Source organism: Leiobunum rupestre, chromosome 6, assembly GCF_980474605.1.
Source record: "Leiobunum rupestre chromosome 6, qqLeiRupe1.1.hap1, whole genome shotgun sequence".
NCBI classification, from domain to species: Eukaryota; Metazoa; Arthropoda; class Arachnida; order Opiliones; family Sclerosomatidae; genus Leiobunum; species Leiobunum rupestre.
The window spans coordinates 3,660,468-3,685,998 of NC_143389.1; the positions used below are offsets into that span (position 1 = coordinate 3,660,468).

The following is a 25,531-nucleotide window of genomic DNA, read 5'->3' on the forward strand; positions in this document are numbered from 1 at the left end:
GAGCATTTCAAATATTTCATAATTACGTCACCGAATGTTGGTCCTGGTGGGAGATGACAACGTTTGTAGCCATCGCGCGAACAAAGGAGAAGACGATATCTTGAATCCGTGAAATAGAGGTACACCGCCAGGCCCGGACTGGCACTTTTGGGGTCATCGGCTAGAGACAGTAGAGTGGGCCACTTTACCGGGCCGTATGGAAAAAAAATCTAAATGGTGGTTTATAGGACCATAAATAACGTATTAAGTGTACTAGATTCTACGTGAAACGTCAAACGCGTTTAAATGACCATTTAGGAAAAATTTATTATAAGCGAATAGAGCGTTCTATAAAAGTGGACCATAACCGGTCACTTTTCATACAGACTATAGAGCTGGTTCAGCAGGACTAACAACTTTTGTTATTCTTTGGTTTAAGAGAATTCGGCTTATGTCCTGTCTTTATATGAATATTTTAGAGACGTACCTTTTAGGAGTTGTAGGAGGCACCCTAGGTGTTGAAGTATGTTTGGGGTTAAGGATATTTTCATGATCTAAGTTTCATCTTAAACACGTGGATTTGGGACTAGTATTTTCTAGAATTTTGCTTATTTGCCATCATACATTTATTACAAAAATCATTTAAAATAAGAAAAAAGGCGCGGAAAGCAAAGCCGGAAATATGTGAAGCCTAGGCTAGCAACTACGCTACTAATAAAAATTGACTGCTCTCAATTTCTTACGGGTTTGCCAGATAAATATATTTCTCTAAGACGAAAAACCGGCCAAACCTTCACCTCCTCCGAACTCCAAAGGGGGAAAGCACACCACACCAATTTTATAGATTCGTAAACGCGCCTTCCCAATCGACCGCCATCACCTTACAGTCTACGGGGAGGGTGATGAAAAAACTGGTTTGGGGGGGGGGGGATGAAATTTCTGCGGTAAAGGGCTTGCTCGTTGGTTGTCTGTACGATAATATCGGCGCCCAGTAAACGTTTCTAAAAAGAGTGTATAGAACGTTCTATTGGAGCCGCATGCAGCCGGTGGCCCTCGGCGATCACCAACCTACCAGGACCTGGCTAGTCGCGGCTTGTCCACCGCTATCAATTACACTCTAGCGGCAACGGCCATATCACGCTGAATACACCGGTTCTCGTCTGATCACCGAAGTTAAGCAGCGTCGAGCGCGGTCAGTACTTGGGAGGGAGACCACCTGGGAACACCGCGTGCCGTTGGCTACTCATTTATTTTCGCGGGATGGGATTTGCGTCTTTTAACAGGAAAATACCTTCATCCTATCATTTTGACGCTGCTTTTTTATGCAATTAAAAGTTCGCCCAGACGATAATATTATTTCGGTCAACTCTTGGCCTTTTTTTAACAACTGGCAGCATCTTTCCGTGAATAAAATACATGTTAGTATCAAAATTGAACAAAATAAAATGGCGAGAAAATTGGTTTTCATTTTATTCTACTTAAGGCTTGTACTTAAAATAGTACTAACTTACTTACTTACTTACTTACTTACTTACTTACTAACTAACTAACTAACTAACTAACTAACTAACTAACTAACTAACTAATTAACTAACTAACTAACTAACTAACTAATTAACTAACTAACTAACTAACTAACTAACTAACGTTTATCTCTAAACAAAAACATTTCCGCGGTAAAATCCACTCTGAAATGGCCTTTTCTGGTTTTGGAATGAAGTCCAAAGTTAAAATTTTATTAACAAATTCTAATTGTGAAATATATTTTTTGTTCTAAATTTTAATCTTAAATGTAATTTAAATAGTTGAATCTAAAAAAGGACTTTTGGAAAATGTTTTATAGAAGGTTTTATCATGGGACAGCCGCATGGATTAGGGGAGTAACCCAAAAATACAAAATATCAAAACAAACCACGAAATTAAATAATAAAACGGAGACAGAGATATATTTTTTAAACAAAATAATATAGCTAACTTTTATCTATTAATTGTTTTAGGTGATGTAGTTTATGTAAAATATAAAAATGAACCTTGGCACAATATAAATTTAATGTCATGTTTTATTGATACTTAGAAAAAGTAACAAACATTTCAAAAGTCAGATCTTTGAGATCATTATTAAAAAAATATAACATTTTAAATCCGAACTCCTCTATAAATATTAAAATTATAAATTCCTAATCTACTTTAACAAAAGATATATCATATTAAGTTTAATACTATTAATGTTAGGAATAATCATGACTTTGAGATAAATAGAACAAAAATGTTTAATTCCAAATATAGTTAATTATAGAGCAATATATAATAAATGATTTTGTACTTACCAAAAATAAGCCTTGCCACTTTATATCTTGGTAATGTAGCTGCCGCGGGCGGCGGGCCCCCGGCGGCGACTCACTGTCCACGGAAGACGGGAAGAGAGAAAAAATGGAGAGGGGCTTATTTCGTGTTTTCTCTTTACGCGGAACATCTTGGCTGGAACCCAATGACCTAAAAATGAGGGGCGCGCTGTCTCTACCCACCATACCGAAACCCGCGAATTTACGTTATGAAAACCGGTTCCTTCAGCCAACCACTTAGAACATGCACGATTTACGAACCTTGGGTTACGAATAAAACCACAGGAATAACACAGAACAACCTCTTTTCGCGCCTTTATTTTACCCCTCTTACTTGCCTCCCGCTCGTCGGCCATTGCCTCTGCCCTAAACGGGGAGTCTAGCATCCACTCCTTGGGTATCCATAATGGAGGAGAGGACTGAAAGGGGGAAAACCAAGCATGGACGCGCCCAGGAAAATACCAAGGAGGATAGGAAGGGAGGCGAAGTAGGAGGGATGAACGCGGCAGCATCCTTGTAAGAAGCTTAGCGGCGGGAAAATTTCGGAAAAATGGCGGCTAGACGTAGCGTAGCTGCCGCAATCTTGCCGCCATTCATCCCTCCTACTTCGCCTCCCTTCCTATCCTCCGTGAAAATACCGCGAAAAAGAGTGTATAACTAGGTAAAAGAAAATTCAAAAACTGGAATCTTTCCGATTCTTCATTATTAACTATTCGACAATAAGGATTTTACCACTTATGACGTCAGAGGGGCAATATATTATAATAAAGAAATATATATAAAGACAGCCAAATAACATTTCCCGGAAATACTGTGTTGCGCAGTGCGCCATTATAAGAGCGTTTGATTTTTGATTTCAAGAGAGAAGTGGGCCGATCCCGGATTTACTGCAATACCAGGCCGACCCGTGGCGGAGGTGGAGCAAGCTCCGACCACTCCGCCGCCGTCCAAAAATAAGTTTAATATCTTGGGCCCCGATGGGACCCGTATCAGATATTAAGCTGATAAGAACAGATACTTTTAATTGTTTATTAAAAGATTGTCGTTTTTTTTTACATTTTTACATTTTTCATTTGTTATATATTTGTTCGCGGTTTAATTAATTAAATTAGCGCGAACAATCGTTTAAAAAGGATCATTGTATAAAATTCGAGAAAAGAACTAAGTTAAAAATTTTAAAAACTAAATTTAAAACATATTTTTTCCTTTTTTAATTTCTTTTTCAGGAGTTCCACTACGTCTTCTTTTGGGATAGTTTTTCAGGAGTTCGGTTATTCTTACGACGAGGTCTTCTGCTGTCCGGGTTAGGCTGATTGAACGTGTGGGGGCTCTGGAATTGATTTTTTCGAGGAGGGCTTGTAGTTCGTTTTTCTTAAGTAGGTTAAGGCCTGGCACCTCGTTATAATTCCAGTCTAATGGATCGAAAATTGGTCTGGTTGTGGGGCTGTCATGTTCGTTGGTGTCAGATTCGTATTCAGGTTCGGTTTCTAGGTCATCGTGGTGTGGTGGTGATTTCAAGGCGTCGGCGAAGGAACAGATTTTGGCTGGAGGATCTACGGTCTTTGGAGAAGGTGTTGTCAAGTAAAAACTTTCGTCAGAGGTTTTGGAGTCGTTTGGTTGGGTAAGTATTTCCGGTATGCGTGGTGATTTTTCTTGCAGGGTTTCTTCTCGAGAGGTGGCGTTGGTGGTAACTTCATTTTCGTTTGGTACTAGGTTTTTGTCTCCATTGGATTCTGGAGACCGACGAACCTTGTTCCTCTTCTTCGGACAATCCCGAACCTGATGAGTATCCTTGTGGCAGTAGAAACACATTCGTTGGACACCTCTATACGTGATTTGTATACGGTGTCCACTAATGGTCATCAGGTTCGGGATTGGACCTTTGACCTTTACTTTCAGGCGCCGAGTTCCGGAGCGTAAGTCCTTCAGGACTCCTGTCTGGTACGTCTCCCAGGTTTCCGAGAGCACTTCGCAGCATGAGCGCAGAGCGGTTTTAAAAATCGCCAGCTCCCACCAGCTCGGAGCGTCTTTTACGGTAATGTATGATACAGGATCTGCGACACTGATTACATCCAAAGTCTTGTCGCCGACGATGATCCCACTGTCAACCGCCTTTTGGAAGCTGGCAGCGTCTCGGAAGGTGACAAGAACTTCAAACTTGGAGACCAATTGAAAAACTGTGACGTTCTCTAGGCCGACGTGGTTGAAAATGGCTGTCGCTAAATCCTCCACGCCGACCCCGTCGAACTTTATGCGGGCTGTAGCCGTCTTGAGGGCGAGGACTGGATCCGAAACTGGAACAGCAGCTCGCTCGTGTGGTGACTTCGACGCCTCAGAAGACATCGTGACTTGCTCTGCAGATGACTGGAGCATAAGTTGACTTGCGGAACCGCTAGGGAGCGATCCCTTGCGTAGCGAATCCAAGACGGCGTTGGACAGGAACAACAGGACTGGAACTGGTGAACTGGAACAGCAGGTAAGTACGTTTTCAGGAGCAGCAGTGGAACGTATCGGCCCGAAAACTACGACATGCAGCGGTGCAGCAAAACTCGCCTTAAAGGCGTAAAAACACTTCTCGCCCCCCGACTAAGATCTCGGTATAGTTCTATTGAAAACAGATACTACACTTTGATCTTAGCCAAAAGGCCGAGAAGCGATAACCCGCTAGGAGCCGTCACTGTTTAACAAAGTAAAAAGAGAGAATTCGAGCATTTCAAATATTTCATAATTACGTCACCGAATGTTGGTCCTGGTGGGAGATGACAACGTTTGTAGCCATCGCGCGAACAAAGGAGAAGACGATATCTTGAATCCGTGAAATAGAGGTACACCGCCAGGCCCGGACTGGCACTTTTGGGGTCATCGGCTAGAGACAGTAGAGTGGGCCACTTTACCGGGCCGTATGGAAAAAAAATCTAAATGGTGGTTTATAGGACCATAAATAACGTATTAAGTGTACTAGATTCTACGTGAAACGTCAAACGCGTTTAAATGACCATTTAGGAAAAATTTATTATAAGCGAATAGAGCGTTCTATAAAAGTGGACCATAACCGGTCACTTTTCATACAGACTATAGAGCTGGTTCAGCAGGACTAACAACTTTTGTTATTCTTTGGTTTAAGAGAATTCGGCTTATGTCCTGTCTTTATATGAATATTTTAGAGACGTACCTTTTAGGAGTTGTAGGAGGCACCCTAGGTGTTGAAGTATGTTTGGGGTTAAGGATATTTTCATGATCTAAGTTTCATCTTAAACACGTGGATTTGGGACTAGTATTTTCTAGAATTTTGCTTATTTGCCATCATACATTTATTACAAAAATCATTTAAAATAAGAAAAAAGGCGCGGAAAGCAAAGCCGGAAATATGTGAAGCCTAGGCTAGCAACTACGCTACTAATAAAAATTGACTGCTCTCAATTTCTTACGGGTTTGCCAGATAAATATATTTCTCTAAGACGAAAAACCGGCCAAACCTTCACCTCCTCCGAACTCCAAAGGGGGAAAGCACACCACACCAATTTTATAGATTCGTAAACGCGCCTTCCCAATCGACCGCCATCACCTTACAGTCTACGGGGAGGGTGATGAAAAAACTGGTTTGGGGGGGGGGGGGGGGGATGAAATTTCTGCGGTAAAGGGCTTGCTCGTTGGTTGTCTGTACGATAATATCGGCGCCCAGTAAACGTTTCTAAAAAGAGTGTATAGAACGTTCTATTGGAGCCGCATGCAGCCGGTGGCCCTCGGCGATCACCAACCTACCAGGACCTGGCTAGTCGCGGCTTGTCCACCGCTATCAATTACACTCTAGCGGCAACGGCCATATCACGCTGAATACACCGGTTCTCGTCTGATCACCGAAGTTAAGCAGCGTCGAGCGCGGTCAGTACTTGGGAGGGAGACCACCTGGGAACACCGCGTGCCGTTGGCTACTCATTTATTTTCGCGGGATGGGATTTGCGTCTTTTAACAGGAAAATACCTTCATCCTATCATTTTGACGCTGCTTTTTTATGCAATTAAAAGTTCGCCCAGACGATAATATTATTTCGGTCAACTCTTGGCCTTTTTTTAACAACTGGCAGCATCTTTCCGTGAATAAAATACATGTTAGTATCAAAATTGAACAAAATAAAATGGCGAGAAAATTGGTTTTCATTTTATTCTACTTAAGGCTTGTACTTAAAATAGTACTAACTTACTTACTTACTTACTTACTTACTTACTTACTAACTAACTAACTAACTAACTAACTAACTAACTAACTAACTAACTAATTAACTAACTAACTAACTAACTAACTAATTAACTAACTAACTAACTAACTAACTAACTAACGTTTATCTCTAAACAAAAACATTTCCGCGGTAAAATCCACTCTGAAATGGCCTTTTCTGGTTTTGGAATGAAGTCCAAAGTTAAAATTTTATTAACAAATTCTAATTGTGAAATATATTTTTTGTTCTAAATTTTAATCTTAAATGTAATTTAAATAGTTGAATCTAAAAAAGGACTTTTGGAAAATGTTTTATAGAAGGTTTTATCATGGGACAGCCGCATGGATTAGGGGAGTAACCCAAAAATACAAAATATCAAAACAAACCACGAAATTAAATAATAAAACGGAGACAGAGATATATTTTTTAAACAAAATAATATAGCTAACTTTTATCTATTAATTGTTTTAGGTGATGTAGTTTATGTAAAATATAAAAATGAACCTTGGCACAATATAAATTTAATGTCATGTTTTATTGATACTTAGAAAAAGTAACAAACATTTCAAAAGTCAGATCTTTGAGATCATTATTAAAAAAATATAACATTTTAAATCCGAACTCCTCTATAAATATTAAAATTATAAATTCCTAATCTACTTTAACAAAAGATATATCATATTAAGTTTAATACTATTAATGTTAGGAATAATCATGACTTTGAGATAAATAGAACAAAAATGTTTAATTCCAAATATAGTTAATTATAGAGCAATATATAATAAATGATTTTGTACTTACCAAAAATAAGCCTTGCCACTTTATATCTTGGTAATGTAGCTGCCGCGGGCGGCGGGCCCCCGGCGGCGACTCACTGTCCACGGAAGACGGGAAGAGAGAAAAAATGGAGAGGGGCTTATTTCGTGTTTTCTCTTTACGCGGAACATCTTGGCTGGAACCCAATGACCTAAAAATGAGGGGCGCGCTGTCTCTACCCACCATACCGAAACCCGCGAATTTACGTTATGAAAACCGGTTCCTTCAGCCAACCACTTAGAACATGCACGATTTACGAACCTTGGGTTACGAATAAAACCACAGGAATAACACAGAACAACCTCTTTTCGCGCCTTTATTTTACCCCTCTTACTTGCCTCCCGCTCGTCGGCCATTGCCTCTGCCCTAAACGGGGAGTCTAGCATCCACTCCTTGGGTATCCATAATGGAGGAGAGGACTGAAAGGGGGAAAACCAAGCATGGACGCGCCCAGGAAAATACCAAGGAGGATAGGAAGGGAGGCGAAGTAGGAGGGATGAACGCGGCAGCATCCTTGTAAGAAGCTTAGCGGCGGGAAAATTTCGGAAAAATGGCGGCTAGACGTAGCGTAGCTGCCGCAATCTTGCCGCCATTCATCCCTCCTACTTCGCCTCCCTTCCTATCCTCCGTGAAAATACCGCGAAAAAGAGTGTATAACTAGGTAAAAGAAAATTCAAAAACTGGAATCTTTCCGATTCTTCATTATTAACTATTCGACAATAAGGATTTTACCACTTATGACGTCAGAGGGGCAATATATTATAATAAAGAAATATATATAAAGACAGCCAAATAACATTTCCCGGAAATACTGTGTTGCGCAGTGCGCCATTATAAGAGCGTTTGATTTTTGATTTCAAGAGAGAAGTGGGCCGATCCCGGATTTACTGCAATACCAGGCCGACCCGTGGCGGAGGTGGAGCAAGCTCCGACCACTCCGCCGCCGTCCAAAAATAAGTTTAATATCTTGGGCCCCGATGGGACCCGTATCAGATATTAAGCTGATAAGAACAGATACTGAATTTGTTTATTTAAATTCTGGTCAAAAGTTACAAATGTTCGCGTTATTAGACATTAAATTAGCGCGAACACTGTTTAAAACAAGAGAACACTTTTCTAGATTCGGACGTAGCATCAATCGTTAAGAGGTAAGTATTTACATTTAATAAACAAAATTAATATTTTTCTTTGACTACTAGTTAGTGTTGGTCACGGTAAGTAGTTTTTACTTAGTTTTTACATTCTAATTAGATGTATTTTACTTCAAAAATTTTAAACTAATGCAATTTCTTTTTCAGGTATAACAGGGTAAACATATATCGAGGTAAATATAGGGTAAGTATTACATTTAGGCATACAATTTATTTTTTTAACAATAAATTATTAAAAACTTTTTAGCACTTGTTTTTTAAACATTTAGAATTTAAAGGCGTATTTAAAACCATGTATTTTAACTTAAAAGAGTTATTAAAAACATATTTACAACTCGAGCCAAGGTTCTAATTTTTCCCTTTTTTTGAGTCCTTTTCTTGAGGAGGACTATGACGTCGTTTGAAACGTATCCGAAGTGTACTCTCAGCATGCTTTAGACAGTTATCCCGCCATTCCATGATACGCGTATCCGTCGATTTTAGTGCCTTGGCACGCCGACAGAAATCTTCAATTTCGGGCCTCGACAATTTAGCCCAATTCCAATCGCGTTTGTAAATCTCAGGTTCCTTAGTTGATTTTGACTCAGATTCCGGCCCGGAGCGTGTCAGTTGACCTGGAGACTTAAGTGCGTCGGCATAACCTTTGGGGTTGGTTTCGGATTTTTCAGGAGATGATTCCGGCGATGACAGATACCAGCCATCTTGGCCCTCCTTCCGCTTGTTAGTACTTGACGTACCCTCGTCCATTTCGTTCTGGTTTTCCCCATCGCCAGCCAGTGGTGGTGGTGGGGTCGAGCTCCTAGAGCTCTCGGGTTCCTTGTGTGCCGGAATCCGGTCTTGAGTGTCGGTGCTCTGTTGAGTCTTCAACGCCTTGTTTTTCTTCTTCGGGCAATCCCGAACCTGATGAGTGTCCTTCCGACAATAAAAACACATTCTTTGGATACCCTGGTAAGTAATCTGGACACGATGGCTGCTGATGGTCATCAGGTTCGGGATTGGGCTTCTCATACGGACTTCAAGTCGTCGAGTGCCGTTCTTGAGGTCTTTGAACGGGCCTTCCTGGTAGGTTTCCCAGGACTCTGATATTACATCACAGAAGGATCTAAGAGCGGCTCTGATGAAGGGAAGATCCCACCAACTCGGCGCGTCTCTCAACGTGATGTACGATACTGGATCGGTGACCCCAATGATGTCGACTTGTTTATCGCCAACCATAAGGCCGCCTTCTATGGCCTTCTGATAGCAGGAAGTATCTTGAAATGTCACTTGTGCTTCATATTTTCCCATAGGCTGGAACACGGAGATTCCATTTCGTCCGACCAGATCAAAGAGAGCTGAAGCAAGATCTTGGTTATCGACATCTTGGAACTTAATCCGAGCTGTCGTTTTCTTTAAGGCTGCAGCTGAAGCTGCCGTGGAGGACATCGTTGACTGCGCAGGAGCCATGGCGATGTTGGTGGCAACCGCCGAAGCGGAGACCGGAACTCAGGAACCGCTGGATGGATTCAAACGGCAACTGGGAGACAGGATCAGCAACTGGAACTGGAACGGTGACGTCTGGCAAGACAGCGTGGCAGGCACAACGAGCAGGTAAGTAAACTTCCCCAGCGCAGGATAAAACGGTTCCCGGCCTTTGACTTCGAAGAAAGGAGCAGATACTACACTTTGATCTTAGCCAAAAGGCCGAGAAGCGATAACCCGCTAGGAGCCGTCACTGTTTAACAAAGTAAAAAGAGAGAATTCGAGCATTTCAAATATTTCATAATTACGTCACCGAATGTTGGTCCTGGTGGGAGATGACAACGTTTGTAGCCATCGCGCGAACAAAGGAGAAGACGATATCTTGAATCCGTGAAATAGAGGTACACCGCCAGGCCCGGACTGGCACTTTTGGGGTCATCGGCTAGAGACAGTAGAGTGGGCCACTTTACCGGGCCGTATGGAAAAAAAATCTAAATGGTGGTTTATAGGACCATAAATAACGTATTAAGTGTACTAGATTCTACGTGAAACGTCAAACGCGTTTAAATGACCATTTAGGAAAAATTTATTATAAGCGAATAGAGCGTTCTATAAAAGTGGACCATAACCGGTCACTTTTCATACAGACTATAGAGCTGGTTCAGCAGGACTAACAACTTTTGTTATTCTTTGGTTTAAGAGAATTCGGCTTATGTCCTGTCTTTATATGAATATTTTAGAGACGTACCTTTTAGGAGTTGTAGGAGGCACCCTAGGTGTTGAAGTATGTTTGGGGTTAAGGATATTTTCATGATCTAAGTTTCATCTTAAACACGTGGATTTGGGACTAGTATTTTCTAGAATTTTGCTTATTTGCCATCATACATTTATTACAAAAATCATTTAAAATAAGAAAAAAGGCGCGGAAAGCAAAGCCGGAAATATGTGAAGCCTAGGCTAGCAACTACGCTACTAATAAAAATTGACTGCTCTCAATTTCTTACGGGTTTGCCAGATAAATATATTTCTCTAAGACGAAAAACCGGCCAAACCTTCACCTCCTCCGAACTCCAAAGGGGGAAAGCACACCACACCAATTTTATAGATTCGTAAACGCGCCTTCCCAATCGACCGCCATCACCTTACAGTCTACGGGGAGGGTGATGAAAAAACTGGTTTGGGGGGGGGGGGGATGAAATTTCTGCGGTAAAGGGCTTGCTCGTTGGTTGTCTGTACGATAATATCGGCGCCCAGTAAACGTTTCTAAAAAGAGTGTATAGAACGTTCTATTGGAGCCGCATGCAGCCGGTGGCCCTCGGCGATCACCAACCTACCAGGACCTGGCTAGTCGCGGCTTGTCCACCGCTATCAATTACACTCTAGCGGCAACGGCCATATCACGCTGAATACACCGGTTCTCGTCTGATCACCGAAGTTAAGCAGCGTCGAGCGCGGTCAGTACTTGGGAGGGAGACCACCTGGGAACACCGCGTGCCGTTGGCTACTCATTTATTTTCGCGGGATGGGATTTGCGTCTTTTAACAGGAAAATACCTTCATCCTATCATTTTGACGCTGCTTTTTTATGCAATTAAAAGTTCGCCCAGACGATAATATTATTTCGGTCAACTCTTGGCCTTTTTTTAACAACTGGCAGCATCTTTCCGTGAATAAAATACATGTTAGTATCAAAATTGAACAAAATAAAATGGCGAGAAAATTGGTTTTCATTTTATTCTACTTAAGGCTTGTACTTAAAATAGTACTAACTTACTTACTTACTTACTTACTTACTTACTTACTAACTAACTAACTAACTAACTAACTAACTAACTAACTAACTAACTAACTAATTAACTAACTAACTAACTAACTAACTAATTAACTAACTAACTAACTAACTAACTAACTAACGTTTATCTCTAAACAAAAACATTTCCGCGGTAAAATCCACTCTGAAATGGCCTTTTCTGGTTTTGGAATGAAGTCCAAAGTTAAAATTTTATTAACAAATTCTAATTGTGAAATATATTTTTTGTTCTAAATTTTAATCTTAAATGTAATTTAAATAGTTGAATCTAAAAAAGGACTTTTGGAAAATGTTTTATAGAAGGTTTTATCATGGGACAGCCGCATGGATTAGGGGAGTAACCCAAAAATACAAAATATCAAAACAAACCACGAAATTAAATAATAAAACGGAGACAGAGATATATTTTTTAAACAAAATAATATAGCTAACTTTTATCTATTAATTGTTTTAGGTGATGTAGTTTATGTAAAATATAAAAATGAACCTTGGCACAATATAAATTTAATGTCATGTTTTATTGATACTTAGAAAAAGTAACAAACATTTCAAAAGTCAGATCTTTGAGATCATTATTAAAAAAATATAACATTTTAAATCCGAACTCCTCTATAAATATTAAAATTATAAATTCCTAATCTACTTTAACAAAAGATATATCATATTAAGTTTAATACTATTAATGTTAGGAATAATCATGACTTTGAGATAAATAGAACAAAAATGTTTAATTCCAAATATAGTTAATTATAGAGCAATATATAATAAATGATTTTGTACTTACCAAAAATAAGCCTTGCCACTTTATATCTTGGTAATGTAGCTGCCGCGGGCGGCGGGCCCCCGGCGGCGACTCACTGTCCACGGAAGACGGGAAGAGAGAAAAAATGGAGAGGGGCTTATTTCGTGTTTTCTCTTTACGCGGAACATCTTGGCTGGAACCCAATGACCTAAAAATGAGGGGCGCGCTGTCTCTACCCACCATACCGAAACCCGCGAATTTACGTTATGAAAACCGGTTCCTTCAGCCAACCACTTAGAACATGCACGATTTACGAACCTTGGGTTACGAATAAAACCACAGGAATAACACAGAACAACCTCTTTTCGCGCCTTTATTTTACCCCTCTTACTTGCCTCCCGCTCGTCGGCCATTGCCTCTGCCCTAAACGGGGAGTCTAGCATCCACTCCTTGGGTATCCATAATGGAGGAGAGGACTGAAAGGGGGAAAACCAAGCATGGACGCGCCCAGGAAAATACCAAGGAGGATAGGAAGGGAGGCGAAGTAGGAGGGATGAACGCGGCAGCATCCTTGTAAGAAGCTTAGCGGCGGGAAAATTTCGGAAAAATGGCGGCTAGACGTAGCGTAGCTGCCGCAATCTTGCCGCCATTCATCCCTCCTACTTCGCCTCCCTTCCTATCCTCCGTGAAAATACCGCGAAAAAGAGTGTATAACTAGGTAAAAGAAAATTCAAAAACTGGAATCTTTCCGATTCTTCATTATTAACTATTCGACAATAAGGATTTTACCACTTATGACGTCAGAGGGGCAATATATTATAATAAAGAAATATATATAAAGACAGCCAAATAACATTTCCCGGAAATACTGTGTTGCGCAGTGCGCCATTATAAGAGCGTTTGATTTTTGATTTCAAGAGAGAAGTGGGCCGATCCCGGATTTACTGCAATACCAGGCCGACCCGTGGCGGAGGTGGAGCAAGCTCCGACCACTCCGCCGCCGTCCAAAAATAAGTTTAATATCTTGGGCCCCGATGGGACCCGTATCAGATATTAAGCTGATAAGAACAGATACTTTTAATTGTTTATTAAAAGCTTCGTTTGATTTTACATATTTACATTTTTACATTTGTTATATTTGTTCGCGTTTTTAATTAGTTAAATTAGCGCGAACAAAGTCGGATAAGCTAAAAAAATCAAGTATTTACATTTTCTAATTTCTAGGAGTGTCCAAGTTCATATACGATCAAGGTAAGTATTTGTTTTCTTTTTTTCTATTTTTTCAGGTTTTAAAACATTTGAGTAAAATTAAAAAATTCAGTATGTAACGTAATCTGCGTAAAGATCTTGCTCCGGTGTGGTTTTGGTGGCGCTAGCGAATGTCTTCTCAACGTCTTCTGTCTTGCCTTTCTTTATTGATTTCCCTGGAGAGTTGGTCATTCGTCTTTTGGAGAATTTTTCCTGTTCCTTGTTCATCAGCGCGAAATACACTTGTTTCCTGCGGTCGCCTATTGTTTCGGTAGTCTCGAGGAATTCCCTAAAATCTCGTAGTTCTGCCTGTGAATAGTTCTTTAATTTCTCTAGTTGTTGCGGATGGACATATGTACTGTTGCTGCGTTTCTTGGGCTGGGGTTCCTGGTGGTCGCTGGGTGGGTCCGCCAATTCCGCTGATACCGTTGCGAGCTCTTGCTCCTTGGGTGCCACAATCTTTTCTTGGGTTTCCAAGCTTTCCCCTTCCTGGACGTGCTCGGACCTCTCGGTTGCTTCCTTTCTGGCCTTTTTTGCCTCGCATGCGGACGCCGTATGTCCCTCCTGGTCGCAGAAGAAACAGATACTACACTTTGATCTTAGCCAAAAGGCCGAGAAGCGATAACCCGCTAGGAGCCGTCACTGTTTAACAAAGTAAAAAGAGAGAATTCGAGCATTTCAAATATTTCATAATTACGTCACCGAATGTTGGTCCTGGTGGGAGATGACAACGTTTGTAGCCATCGCGCGAACAAAGGAGAAGACGATATCTTGAATCCGTGAAATAGAGGTACACCGCCAGGCCCGGACTGGCACTTTTGGGGTCATCGGCTAGAGACAGTAGAGTGGGCCACTTTACCGGGCCGTATGGAAAAAAAATCTAAATGGTGGTTTATAGGACCATAAATAACGTATTAAGTGTACTAGATTCTACGTGAAACGTCAAACGCGTTTAAATGACCATTTAGGAAAAATTTATTATAAGCGAATAGAGCGTTCTATAAAAGTGGACCATAACCGGTCACTTTTCATACAGACTATAGAGCTGGTTCAGCAGGACTAACAACTTTTGTTATTCTTTGGTTTAAGAGAATTCGGCTTATGTCCTGTCTTTATATGAATATTTTAGAGACGTACCTTTTAGGAGTTGTAGGAGGCACCCTAGGTGTTGAAGTATGTTTGGGGTTAAGGATATTTTCATGATCTAAGTTTCATCTTAAACACGTGGATTTGGGACTAGTATTTTCTAGAATTTTGCTTATTTGCCATCATACATTTATTACAAAAATCATTTAAAATAAGAAAAAAGGCGCGGAAAGCAAAGCCGGAAATATGTGAAGCCTAGGCTAGCAACTACGCTACTAATAAAAATTGACTGCTCTCAATTTCTTACGGGTTTGCCAGATAAATATATTTCTCTAAGACGAAAAACCGGCCAAACCTTCACCTCCTCCGAACTCCAAAGGGGGAAAGCACACCACACCAATTTTATAGATTCGTAAACGCGCCTTCCCAATCGACCGCCATCACCTTACAGTCTACGGGGAGGGTGATGAAAAAACTGGTTTGGGGGGGGGGGGATGAAATTTCTGCGGTAAAGGGCTTGCTCGTTGGTTGTCTGTACGATAATATCGGCGCCCAGTAAACGTTTCTAAAAAGAGTGTATAGAACGTTCTATTGGAGCCGCATGCAGCCGGTGGCCCTCGGCGATCACCAACCTACCAGGACCTGGCTAGTCGCGGCTTGTCCACCGCTATCAATTACACTCTAGCGGCAACGGCCATATCACGCTGAATACACCGGTTCTCGTCTGATCACTGAAGTTAAGCAGCGTCGAGCGCGGTCAGTACTTGGGAGGGAGACCACCTGGGAACACCGCGTGCCGTTGGCTACTCATTTATTTTCGCGGGATGGGATTTGCGTCTTTTAACAGGAAAATACCTTCATCCTATCATTTTGACGCTGCTTTTTTATGCAATTAAAAGTTCGCCCAGACGATAATATTATTTCGGTCAACTCTTGGCCTTTTTTTAACAACTGGCAGCATCTTTCCGTGAATAAAATACATGTTAGTATCAAAATTGAACAAAATAAAATGGCGAGAAAATTGGTTTTCATTTTATTCTACTTAAGGCTTGTACTTAAAATAGTACTAACTTACTTACTTACTTACTTACTTACTTACTTACTAACTAACTAACTAACTAACTAACTAACTAACTAACTAACTAACTAATTAACTAACTAACTAACTAACTAACTAACTAACTAATTAACTAACTAACTAACTAACTAACTAACTAACGTTTATCTCTAAACAAAAACATTTCCGCGGTAAAATCCACTCTGAAATGGCCTTTTCTGGTTTTGGAATGAAGTCCAAAGTTAAAATTTTATTAACAAATTCTAATTGTGAAATATATTTTTTGTTCTAAATTTTAATCTTAAATGTAATTTAAATAGTTGAATCTAAAAAAGGACTTTTGGAAAATGTTTTATAGAAGGTTTTATCATGGGACAGCCGCATGGATTAGGGGAGTAACCCAAAAATACAAAATATCAAAACAAACCACGAAATTAAATAATAAAACGGAGACAGAGATATATTTTTTAAACAAAATAATATAGCTAACTTTTATCTATTAATTGTTTTAGGTGATGTAGTTTATGTAAAATATAAAAATGAACCTTGGCACAATATAAATTTAATGTCATGTTTTATTGATACTTAGAAAAAGTAACAAACATTTCAAAAGTCAGATCTTTGAGATCATTATTAAAAAAATATAACATTTTAAATCCGAACTCCTCTATAAATATTAAAATTATAAATTCCTAATCTACTTTAACAAAAGATATATCATATTAAGTTTAATACTATTAATGTTAGGAATAATCATGACTTTGAGATAAATAGAACAAAAATGTTTAATTCCAAATATAGTTAATTATAGAGCAATATATAATAAATGATTTTGTACTTACCAAAAATAAGCCTTGCCACTTTATATCTTGGTAATGTAGCTGCCGCGGGCGGCGGGCCCCCGGCGGCGACTCACTGTCCACGGAAGACGGGAAGAGAGAAAAAATGGAGAGGGGCTTATTTCGTGTTTTCTCTTTACGCGGAACATCTTGGCTGGAACCCAATGACCTAAAAATGAGGGGCGCGCTGTCTCTACCCACCATACCGAAACCCGCGAATTTACGTTATGAAAACCGGTTCCTTCAGCCAACCACTTAGAACATGCACGATTTACGAACCTTGGGTTACGAATAAAACCACAGGAATAACACAGAACAACCTCTTTTCGCGCCTTTATTTTACCCCTCTTACTTGCCTCCCGCTCGTCGGCCATTGCCTCTGCCCTAAACGGGGAGTCTAGCATCCACTCCTTGGGTATCCATAATGGAGGAGAGGACTGAAAGGGGGAAAACCAAGCATGGACGCGCCCAGGAAAATACCAAGGAGGATAGGAAGGGAGGCGAAGTAGGAGGGATGAACGCGGCAGCATCCTTGTAAGAAGCTTAGCGGCGGGAAAATTTCGGAAAAATGGCGGCTAGACGTAGCGTAGCTGCCGCAATCTTGCCGCCATTCATCCCTCCTACTTCGCCTCCCTTCCTATCCTCCGTGAAAATACCGCGAAAAAGAGTGTATAACTAGGTAAAAGAAAATTCAAAAACTGGAATCTTTCCGATTCTTCATTATTAACTATTCGACAATAAGGATTTTACCACTTATGACGTCAGAGGGGCAATATATTATAATAAAGAAATATATATAAAGACAGCCAAATAACATTTCCCGGAAATACTGTGTTGCGCAGTGCGCCATTATAAGAGCGTTTGATTTTTGATTTCAAGAGAGAAGTGGGCCGATCCCGGATTTACTGCAATACCAGGCCGACCCGTGGCGGAGGTGGAGCAAGCTCCGACCACTCCGCCGCCGTCCAAAAATAAGTTTAATATCTTGGGCCCCGATGGGACCCGTATCAGATATTAAGCTGATAAGAACAGATACTACACTTTGATCTTAGCCAAAAGGCCGAGAAGCGATAACCCGCTAGGAGCCGTCACTGTTTAACAAAGTAAAAAGAGAGAATTCGAGCATTTCAAATATTTCATAATTACGTCACCGAATGTTGGTCCTGGTGGGAGATGACAACGTTTGTAGCCATCGCGCGAACAAAGGAGAAGACGATATCTTGAATCCGTGAAATAGAGGTACACCGCCAGGCCCGGACTGGCACTTTTGGGGTCATCGGCTAGAGACAGTAGAGTGGGCCACTTTACCGGGCCGTATGGAAAAAAAATCTAAATGGTGGTTTATAGGACCATAAATAACGTATTAAGTGTACTAGATTCTACGTGAAACGTCAAACGCGTTTAAATGACCATTTAGGAAAAATTTATTATAAGCGAATAGAGCGTTCTATAAAAGTGGACCATAACCGGTCACTTTTCATACAGACTATAGAGCTGGTTCAGCAGGACTAACAACTTTTGTTATTCTTTGGTTTAAGAGAATTCGGCTTATGTCCTGTCTTTATATGAATATTTTAGAGACGTACCTTTTAGGAGTTGTAGGAGGCACCCTAGGTGTTGAAGTATGTTTGGGGTTAAGGATATTTTCATGATCTAAGTTTCATCTTAAACACGTGGATTTGGGACTAGTATTTTCTAGAATTTTGCTTATTTGCCATCATACATTTATTACAAAAATCATTTAAAATAAGAAAAAAGGCGCGGAAAGCAAAGCCGGAAATATGTGAAGCCTAGGCTAGCAACTACGCTACTAATAAAAATTGACTGCTCTCAATTTCTTACGGGTTTGCCAGATAAATATATTTCTCTAAGACGAAAAACCGGCCAAACCTTCACCTCCTCCGAACTCCAAAGGGGGAAAGCACACCACACCAATTTTATAGATTCGTAAACGCGCCTTCCCAATCGACCGCCATCACCTTACAGTCTACGGGGAGGGTGATGAAAAAACTGGTTTGGGGGGGGGGGGGGGGGGATGAAATTTCTGCGGTAAAGGGCTTGCTCGTTGGTTGTCTGTACGATAATATCGGCGCCCAGTAAACGTTTCTAAAAAGAGTGTATAGAACGTTCTATTGGAGCCGCATGCAGCCGGTGGCCCTCGGCGATCACCAACCTACCAGGACCTGGCTAGTCGCGGCTTGTCCACCGCTATCAATTACACTCTAGCGGCAACGGCCATATCACGCTGAATACACCGGTTCTCGTCTGATCACCGAAGTTAAGCAGCGTCGAGCGCGGTCAGTACTTGGGAGGGAGACCACCTGGGAACACCGCGTGCCGTTGGCTACTCATTTATTTTCGCGGGATGGGATTTGCGTCTTTTAACAGGAAAATACCTTCATCCTATCATTTTGACGCTGCTTTTTTATGCAATTAAAAGTTCGCCCAGACGATAATATTATTTCGGTCAACTCTTGGCCTTTTTTTAACAACTGGCAGCATCTTTCCGTGAATAAAATACATGTTAGTATCAAAATTGAACAAAATAAAATGGCGAGAAAATTGGTTTTCATTTTATTCTACTTAAGGCTTGTACTTAAAATAGTACTAACTTACTTACTTACTTACTTACTTACTTACTAACTAACTAACTAACTAACTAACTAACTAATTAACTAACTAACTAACTAACTAACTAATTAACTAACTAACTAACTAACTAACTAACTAACGTTTATCTCTAAACAAAAACATTTCCGCGGTAAAATCCACTCTGAAATGGCCTTTTCTGGTTTTGGAATGAAGTCCAAAGTTAAAATTTTATTAACAAATTCTAATTGTGAAATATATTTTTTGTTCTAAATTTTAATCTTAAATGTAATTTAAATAGTTGAATCTAAAAAAGGACTTTTGGAAAATGTTTTATAGAAGGTTTTATCATGGGACAGCCGCATGGATTAGGGGAGTAACCCAAAAATACAAAATATCAAAACAAACCACGAAATTAAATAATAAAACGGAGACAGAGATATATTTTTTAAACAAAATAATATAGCTAACTTTTATCTATTAATTGTTTTAGGTGATGTAGTTTATGTAAAATATAAAAATGAACCTTGGCACAATATAAATTTAATGTCATGTTTTATTGATACTTAGAAAAAGTAACAAACATTTCAAAAGTCAGATCTTTGAGATCATTATTAAAAAAATATAACATTTTAAATCCGAACTCCTCTATAAATATTAAAATTATAAATTCCTAATCTACTTTAACAAAAGATATATCATATTAAGTTTAATACTATTAATGTTAGGAATAATCATGACTTTGAGATAAATAGAACAAAAATGTTTAATTCCAAATATAGTTAATTATAGAGCAATATATAATAAATGATTTTGTACTTACCAAAAATAAGCCTTGCCACTTTATATCTTGGTAATGTAGCTGCCGCGGGCGGCGGGCCCCCGGCGGCGACTCACTGTCCACGGAAGACGGGAAGAGAGAAAAAATGGAGAGGGGCTTATTTCGTGTTTTCTCTTTACGCGGAACATCTTGGCTGGAACCCAATGACCTAAAAATGAGGGGCGCGCTGTCTCTACCCACCATACCGAAACCCGCGAATTTACGTTATGAAAACCGGTTCCTTCAGCCAACCACTTAGAACATGCACGATTTACGAACCTTGGGTTACGAATAAAACCACAGGAATAACACAGAACAACCTCTTTTCGCGCCTTTATTTTACCCCTCTTACTTGCCTCCCGCTCGTCGGCCATTGCCTCTGCCCTAAACGGGGAGTCTAGCATCCACTCCTTGGGTATCCATAATGGAGGAGAGGACTGAAAGGGGGAAAACCAAGCATGGACGCGCCCAGGAAAATACCAAGGAGGATAGGAAGGGAGGCGAAGTAGGAGGGATGAACGCGGCAGCATCCTTGTAAGAAGCTTAGCGGCGGGAAAATTTCGGAAAAATGGCGGCTAGACGTAGCGTAGCTGCCGCAATCTTGCCGCCATTCATCCCTCCTACTTCGCCTCCCTTCCTATCCTCCGTGAAAATACCGCGAAAAAGAGTGTATAACTAGGTAAAAGAAAATTCAAAAACTGGAATCTTTCCGATTCTTCATTATTAACTATTCGACAATAAGGATTTTACCACTTATGACGTCAGAGGGGCAATATATTATAATAAAGAAATATATATAAAGACAGCCAAATAACATTTCCCGGAAATACTGTGTTGCGCAGTGCGCCATTATAAGAGCGTTTGATTTTTGATTTCAAGAGAGAAGTGGGCCGATCCCGGATTTACTGCAATACCAGGCCGACCCGTGGCGGAGGTGGAGCAAGCTCCGACCACTCCGCCGCCGTCCAAAAATAAGTTTAATATCTTGGGCCCCGATGGGACCCGTATCAGATATTAAGCTGATAAGAACAGATACTGAAATTGTTTATTAATGAAGGACAAATATATACAGATACAGATCTTTCAATAGATCATGGACAGAAATTGATTCGCATTAATTAGGTATTTACATTAATTGGACTGAAATTTAAAAAGGGGTTCAAACGGGTAGTTTAATTTTATCGTTTGAGATGCAGGCTAGGTTAATTTAACATTTAATATTCCAGGTAAGTTTAATTGTGACGTATTAGTTTTCAGGTGAGTAGAAGTTTAACATTTTTTTCAGATAAGTTTAAATTTATTCATATAAATTTTTCAGGTAAGTTTAAAGTTAACTATCAAAATTTTCATTTTTGTCAGGGAAGATTAACGTTTTTCAGTTAAATTTAAAAAATGTTCAGGTGAGTTTAACATTTTTCCAGCTGGGTTTAACATTTTTTCCAGGTAAGTTTAAAATTTTTTCCAGGTAAGTTTAACATTTTTTCCAGGTGAGTTTAACAGTTTTTTCAGATAAGTGTAACATTTTTTAAGGTTAGGTTAGTTTAACATTTTTGTCAGGTAAGTGTAACATATTTTCAGGTAGGTTTAATATTTTTCCAGGTAAGTTTAACATTTTTCCAGGTAAGTTTAGAATTTTTCCAGGTAAGTTTAACAGTTTTTTCAGGTAAGTTTCATTGTTTTCAGGTAAGTTTAAAAAATTTTAAGGTAAATTTAACATTTTTTTGCAGGTATTCTTATACCTTTTTAAACGTTATACTATTTTCAGGTATGTTCATTGTCTTAAAATATGGTTAATTTTAAAACAACAACGAAATTTCACCGCCATTATCGGTGACGAAAGGCTTTAAGTCGTGGCACCACAGTTCTCGGAATTTTCCTTTCGTGAACCGAAGTCGGTCCGCACGAGCACGCGCGGCGAGGAGGTTTCGGACACGGTGCATGACCACGGTGGCCGTGTCCCGTTTGTTTTCGAAAAGTAGGCGGTTGCGAGCCTTCCAAACCTGGAGGTTTATTTCCGTGAGTAGAATGAGCGTCACGTAAATTATTTCTTTGGGAACGGGAAGCGGCGCGAGATGGCAAACGGTGTTGAGGGATACGTAGTTCACTCCGAGGAACTGGCGAACGCGATTCCTCAGCAAGGTCGGAATTTCGCATTCGTACAGGAGATGCGCGAGCGATTCTGACTTGCCGCAGAAAGGACACGCGCGCGTCGTCACCATATTGCGAACGAATAGGACGTCGCGAACCGGGACCACGTCGTGTATCACTTTAAAAGTGAAGTCTCGACGCGAACCCGTGATGGCCTTGTTTGACAGACGCCCGAAAGCCACGTCCCAGTTAACGTGGGGCTGGAGGCGGATGATTCTTGGCACGTGAGGCGTACGGAGCGTTTGCTTAACGCCTTTGTTGGTCACTCGAAGTAGGGCGAGTTTTGGGTTAGTCGTGCGGAGTTGCGTAGCAGTGTTCATCAGAGGTAAGTATGTCGGGTGGACTTCGCCCGCGTGAGTGGCGCTTGAAGTCCAAGGAATATCGAAAAGTGTCTTGGCGGTCGTCGACAGGTGGTGACAGATCGACGCCCGTACTGGATGGTCGGTAGCGGTCAGGCAAGACTGGTATCTGGTGAAGGTCAGCGCTCTTATTTCCCGGTGGATATCGGGAACGCCAAGGCCACCGTTTTTAGGGTCGAGGTGCATTGTCCGTCTGGACACCATCTCATGTTTGGTGCCCCAAACGAAGGAGAAAATACTCTGGGTGATCGTGGTCTTAGCTTCCTCGGAAAAGGTTACTAACGGGACGGGGTAAGTTAACTTGGGCAGGGCAATTTGTTGCACAAGTTGGATTCGGGTTCTGAAGCAGAATTGATTTTCTCGGTATAAGGAAAGGGCGTCCATGAAATTCTGTATAAAATGTTTGTCGTTGTCGGAGGACACACCGCAAGGCGTGAAATAAATGCCTAGGATCTTGATCGGATCGCGGGTCTCCTTTATAGGAAGTGAGGCTGGTACTTTCTCCAGAGCGACGGTACCCACTCGAGCGAGTTGAGTCTTGGAGGTGTTTAATTTCCCCCCAGAGACCGTGCAAAACTCACAGAGTAGCGACAGGGTGTGGCGGACGGATGCAATGTCATCTTGGAGAAAGTTAACGTCGTCCGCGTGAGCCGCGTAAACTTCCTGAGAAGACGCTGGAGTTCCTGGGCAGTGAAGACCTCTGATGGTAGCGGAGTGACTTACGGCGAACAGGAGAGGCTCGATCGACAGACAAAACAGGCTTGGGGACAGCGGACATCCTTGACGGACGCCGCGCTCGATGGAAAATGAGGCACTAAGATGACCGGAAATGACGAGCCTACTCCTGGTGTCGCTATACATAATCTTGATGGCGTTCGTAAAACGTACGCCGAAACCGAAATGACCGAGGACCTTCCAAAGGTAAGAATGGTCGACGCGGTCAAAAGCCTTTTCAAAGTCAGCCGCTAGTAAAAAACCCGCCTGCTGACGTTCTCGATAATCCTCAAGAATGTCCCGGAGAGCCACCAAGTTATAAATAGGTTGACGGCCTCTGACGCCACAGGTCTGGTTTTGTCCAATGATGGTGGAAGTAACATTGGAAGCTCGGATGTCCAACACCGTCGCGTAGAGCTTCCTATCGCTGTTAATCAACGTGATAGGTCGCCAAGCCGAGGGAGACGCTTTCAGGGATTCGTCCTTGCAGAGAAGCGTTACGTTGCCATCCTTAAACGATTCAGGTAAGTCCGAACCGGCGAAGAAATCATTAAAAACATTGGTGAGTATGGGACGTAATTCGGGCCACATAAACGAGTAAAACTCCGCGGGTAAGCCGTCTGGGCCGGGAGCTTTACCGTTTTTCAGGCGGTGAAGCGCGCGAGTTAACTCTTCTTCCGCGATCGGACGGTCGAGAAAGTCGCGGTCGATTTCAGTGAGAGTCGGTAAAGCGGCGGTGTGACGCTCGAAGAACGCGTCTGCGTCGATTACCGAATTGTCTTTTCTGTACAAAGTCTCATAGAAGTGAACGAATTCATCGTGAATAACCGAGTCAATGGTCGAAATACCGGTTGCCGTGGTGACCGAGGTAATATCGACACGATGTTTTGGGGCCTTCATTCTACGATAGAAGGAAGAATTGAAATTTTCCTCTTCCGCTAAGATCGTCGCCGAAGCGCGATCCTGTTTGTCGCGAAATTGCGATTGATATTCGGCGCGAAGAAGAGACAGGATCTCCTCCTTGGCCGCGACAGTTTCGGTGGTTTCCGGTGTCACCCGAGAAACTTTCTGGAGCGTCCATCTGAGGAACGCGGTCTCTTGTCGATGTTTCGTCGCGCGTTCTTTCCCGACACGACGGAAATAACCCGCGCATTCAAGCTTGGCGACTTCCCAGGCGGAAACAGAATCGACCTTGGCAAGGATACGTCGAAGCTCGGTTTTGTGAGCTTCGCGATCGTCTTCGAGTAGAATAGCGGTGTTTAGGCGCCAAACACTTGCACCGCGCGGACGTGGTGGTGAAACACGGACGGACAGAAGGACTGCGTCATGATCCGAAATATGGCGCAAAGGCAAAAAATCGGCGCGTGACGGGACGAAATAATCGCTGATAGAAACGAAAAACGTGTCCAGTCGCGAGTTGGCCCGATTCGAATGCCAAGAGTAGGCCCTGGCGGTCGGATGGAGATGCCGCCAGGCATCGCGAAGGTTCAAGTCGGTTACGACGGAAGCCAAGGAAGAAGCACTGAGGTCTGGAGGGCCAACAGGAAGGACGTCGCGATCGAGGTTCGGGTCGATGACGCAGTTAAAGTCACCACCGAGAACGAGGGTGTCAAACTTTCCGCCGAAAAAATCTGGGAGATGTTCGAAAAACGCGCGCCGTTGCTTCGGCCGACAAGGAGCGTAGACCGAAACGATCCGGAAAAGTTGGTCATGAACGCGAACATTCAAACTGACAACACGCCCCTGGTTGTCACACCGGAAGCCAGTGACAGAGGGCGCGAAAACGTCACGCACCAAAATGGCCGAACCGCAACTAGATACTGAGGCGGCGCCCGAGTAAAAGATCTTATAACCGGCGAAAAGCGATCGGATCGTGAGCCAGTTATCAGAGTTCAACCAATGAGTTTCTTGGAGAAAAACAAAGTCAAGACCGTGTGCACTGACGAACGCGGCAGTGTCCACAGCCTTGAGTCTGTTTCTCAAACCATTACCATTAAAAGTGCAAAAATTTAGAAAATAATAGGACATTAAAATTAAGTTAAGAAATACGAAAATTAACATTAAGAAATTAACCATGACAAGCGAATTAATGAAACTTAAATACTAAAGAAAAAACAAATTAAAACCTTATCTCACAATCCGAGTCGCCGTCGGA

The 25,531-nt window shown here is 41.5% G+C and overlaps 8 non-coding genes and 5 pseudogenes across 8 annotated transcripts; 5 read left to right on the plus strand and 8 right to left on the minus strand.

Annotated features, from left to right (window-relative positions):
• The first annotated feature begins 1,101 nt into the window (after window positions 1-1,101).
• On the plus strand, window positions 1,102-1,220 carry LOC149938268 (5S ribosomal RNA). Its single transcript, XR_016481955.1, has one exon. It is a non-coding gene; the product is annotated as a 5S ribosomal RNA (ribosomal RNA).
• Window positions 1,221-3,183: 1,963 nt separating this feature from the next.
• LOC149938269 (U2 spliceosomal RNA) lies at window positions 3,184-3,361 on the minus strand (annotated as a pseudogene).
• A 1,476-nt stretch (window positions 3,362-4,837) lies between these two features.
• LOC149938270 (U2 spliceosomal RNA) lies at window positions 4,838-4,979 on the minus strand (annotated as a pseudogene).
• A 1,154-nt stretch (window positions 4,980-6,133) lies between these two features.
• On the plus strand, window positions 6,134-6,252 carry LOC149938271 (5S ribosomal RNA). The gene has a single exon (XR_016481956.1). It is a non-coding gene; the product is annotated as a 5S ribosomal RNA (ribosomal RNA).
• A 1,963-nt stretch (window positions 6,253-8,215) lies between these two features.
• On the minus strand, window positions 8,216-8,406 carry LOC149938272 (U2 spliceosomal RNA). The gene has a single exon (XR_016481654.1). It is a non-coding gene; the product is annotated as a U2 spliceosomal RNA (small nuclear RNA).
• A 1,715-nt stretch (window positions 8,407-10,121) lies between these two features.
• Window positions 10,122-10,199, minus strand: LOC149938273 (U2 spliceosomal RNA; annotated as a pseudogene).
• Window positions 10,200-11,349: 1,150 nt separating this feature from the next.
• On the plus strand, window positions 11,350-11,468 carry LOC149938274 (5S ribosomal RNA). The gene has a single exon (XR_016481957.1). It is a non-coding gene; the product is annotated as a 5S ribosomal RNA (ribosomal RNA).
• Window positions 11,469-13,435: 1,967 nt separating this feature from the next.
• LOC149938275 (U2 spliceosomal RNA) lies at window positions 13,436-13,615 on the minus strand (annotated as a pseudogene).
• Window positions 13,616-14,275: 660 nt separating this feature from the next.
• LOC149938276 (U2 spliceosomal RNA) lies at window positions 14,276-14,387 on the minus strand (annotated as a pseudogene).
• Window positions 14,388-15,536: 1,149 nt separating this feature from the next.
• On the plus strand, window positions 15,537-15,655 carry LOC149938277 (5S ribosomal RNA). The gene has a single exon (XR_016481454.1). It is a non-coding gene; the product is annotated as a 5S ribosomal RNA (ribosomal RNA).
• Window positions 15,656-17,626: 1,971 nt separating this feature from the next.
• LOC149938278 (U2 spliceosomal RNA) lies at window positions 17,627-17,818 on the minus strand. Its single transcript, XR_016481477.1, has one exon. It is a non-coding gene; the product is annotated as a U2 spliceosomal RNA (small nuclear RNA).
• Window positions 17,819-18,973: 1,155 nt separating this feature from the next.
• Window positions 18,974-19,092, plus strand: LOC149938279 (5S ribosomal RNA). The gene has a single exon (XR_016481958.1). It is a non-coding gene; the product is annotated as a 5S ribosomal RNA (ribosomal RNA).
• A 1,943-nt stretch (window positions 19,093-21,035) lies between these two features.
• Window positions 21,036-21,223, minus strand: LOC149938280 (U2 spliceosomal RNA). Its single transcript, XR_016481612.1, has one exon. It is a non-coding gene; the product is annotated as a U2 spliceosomal RNA (small nuclear RNA).
• Window positions 21,224-25,531: the final 4,308 nt, after the last annotated feature.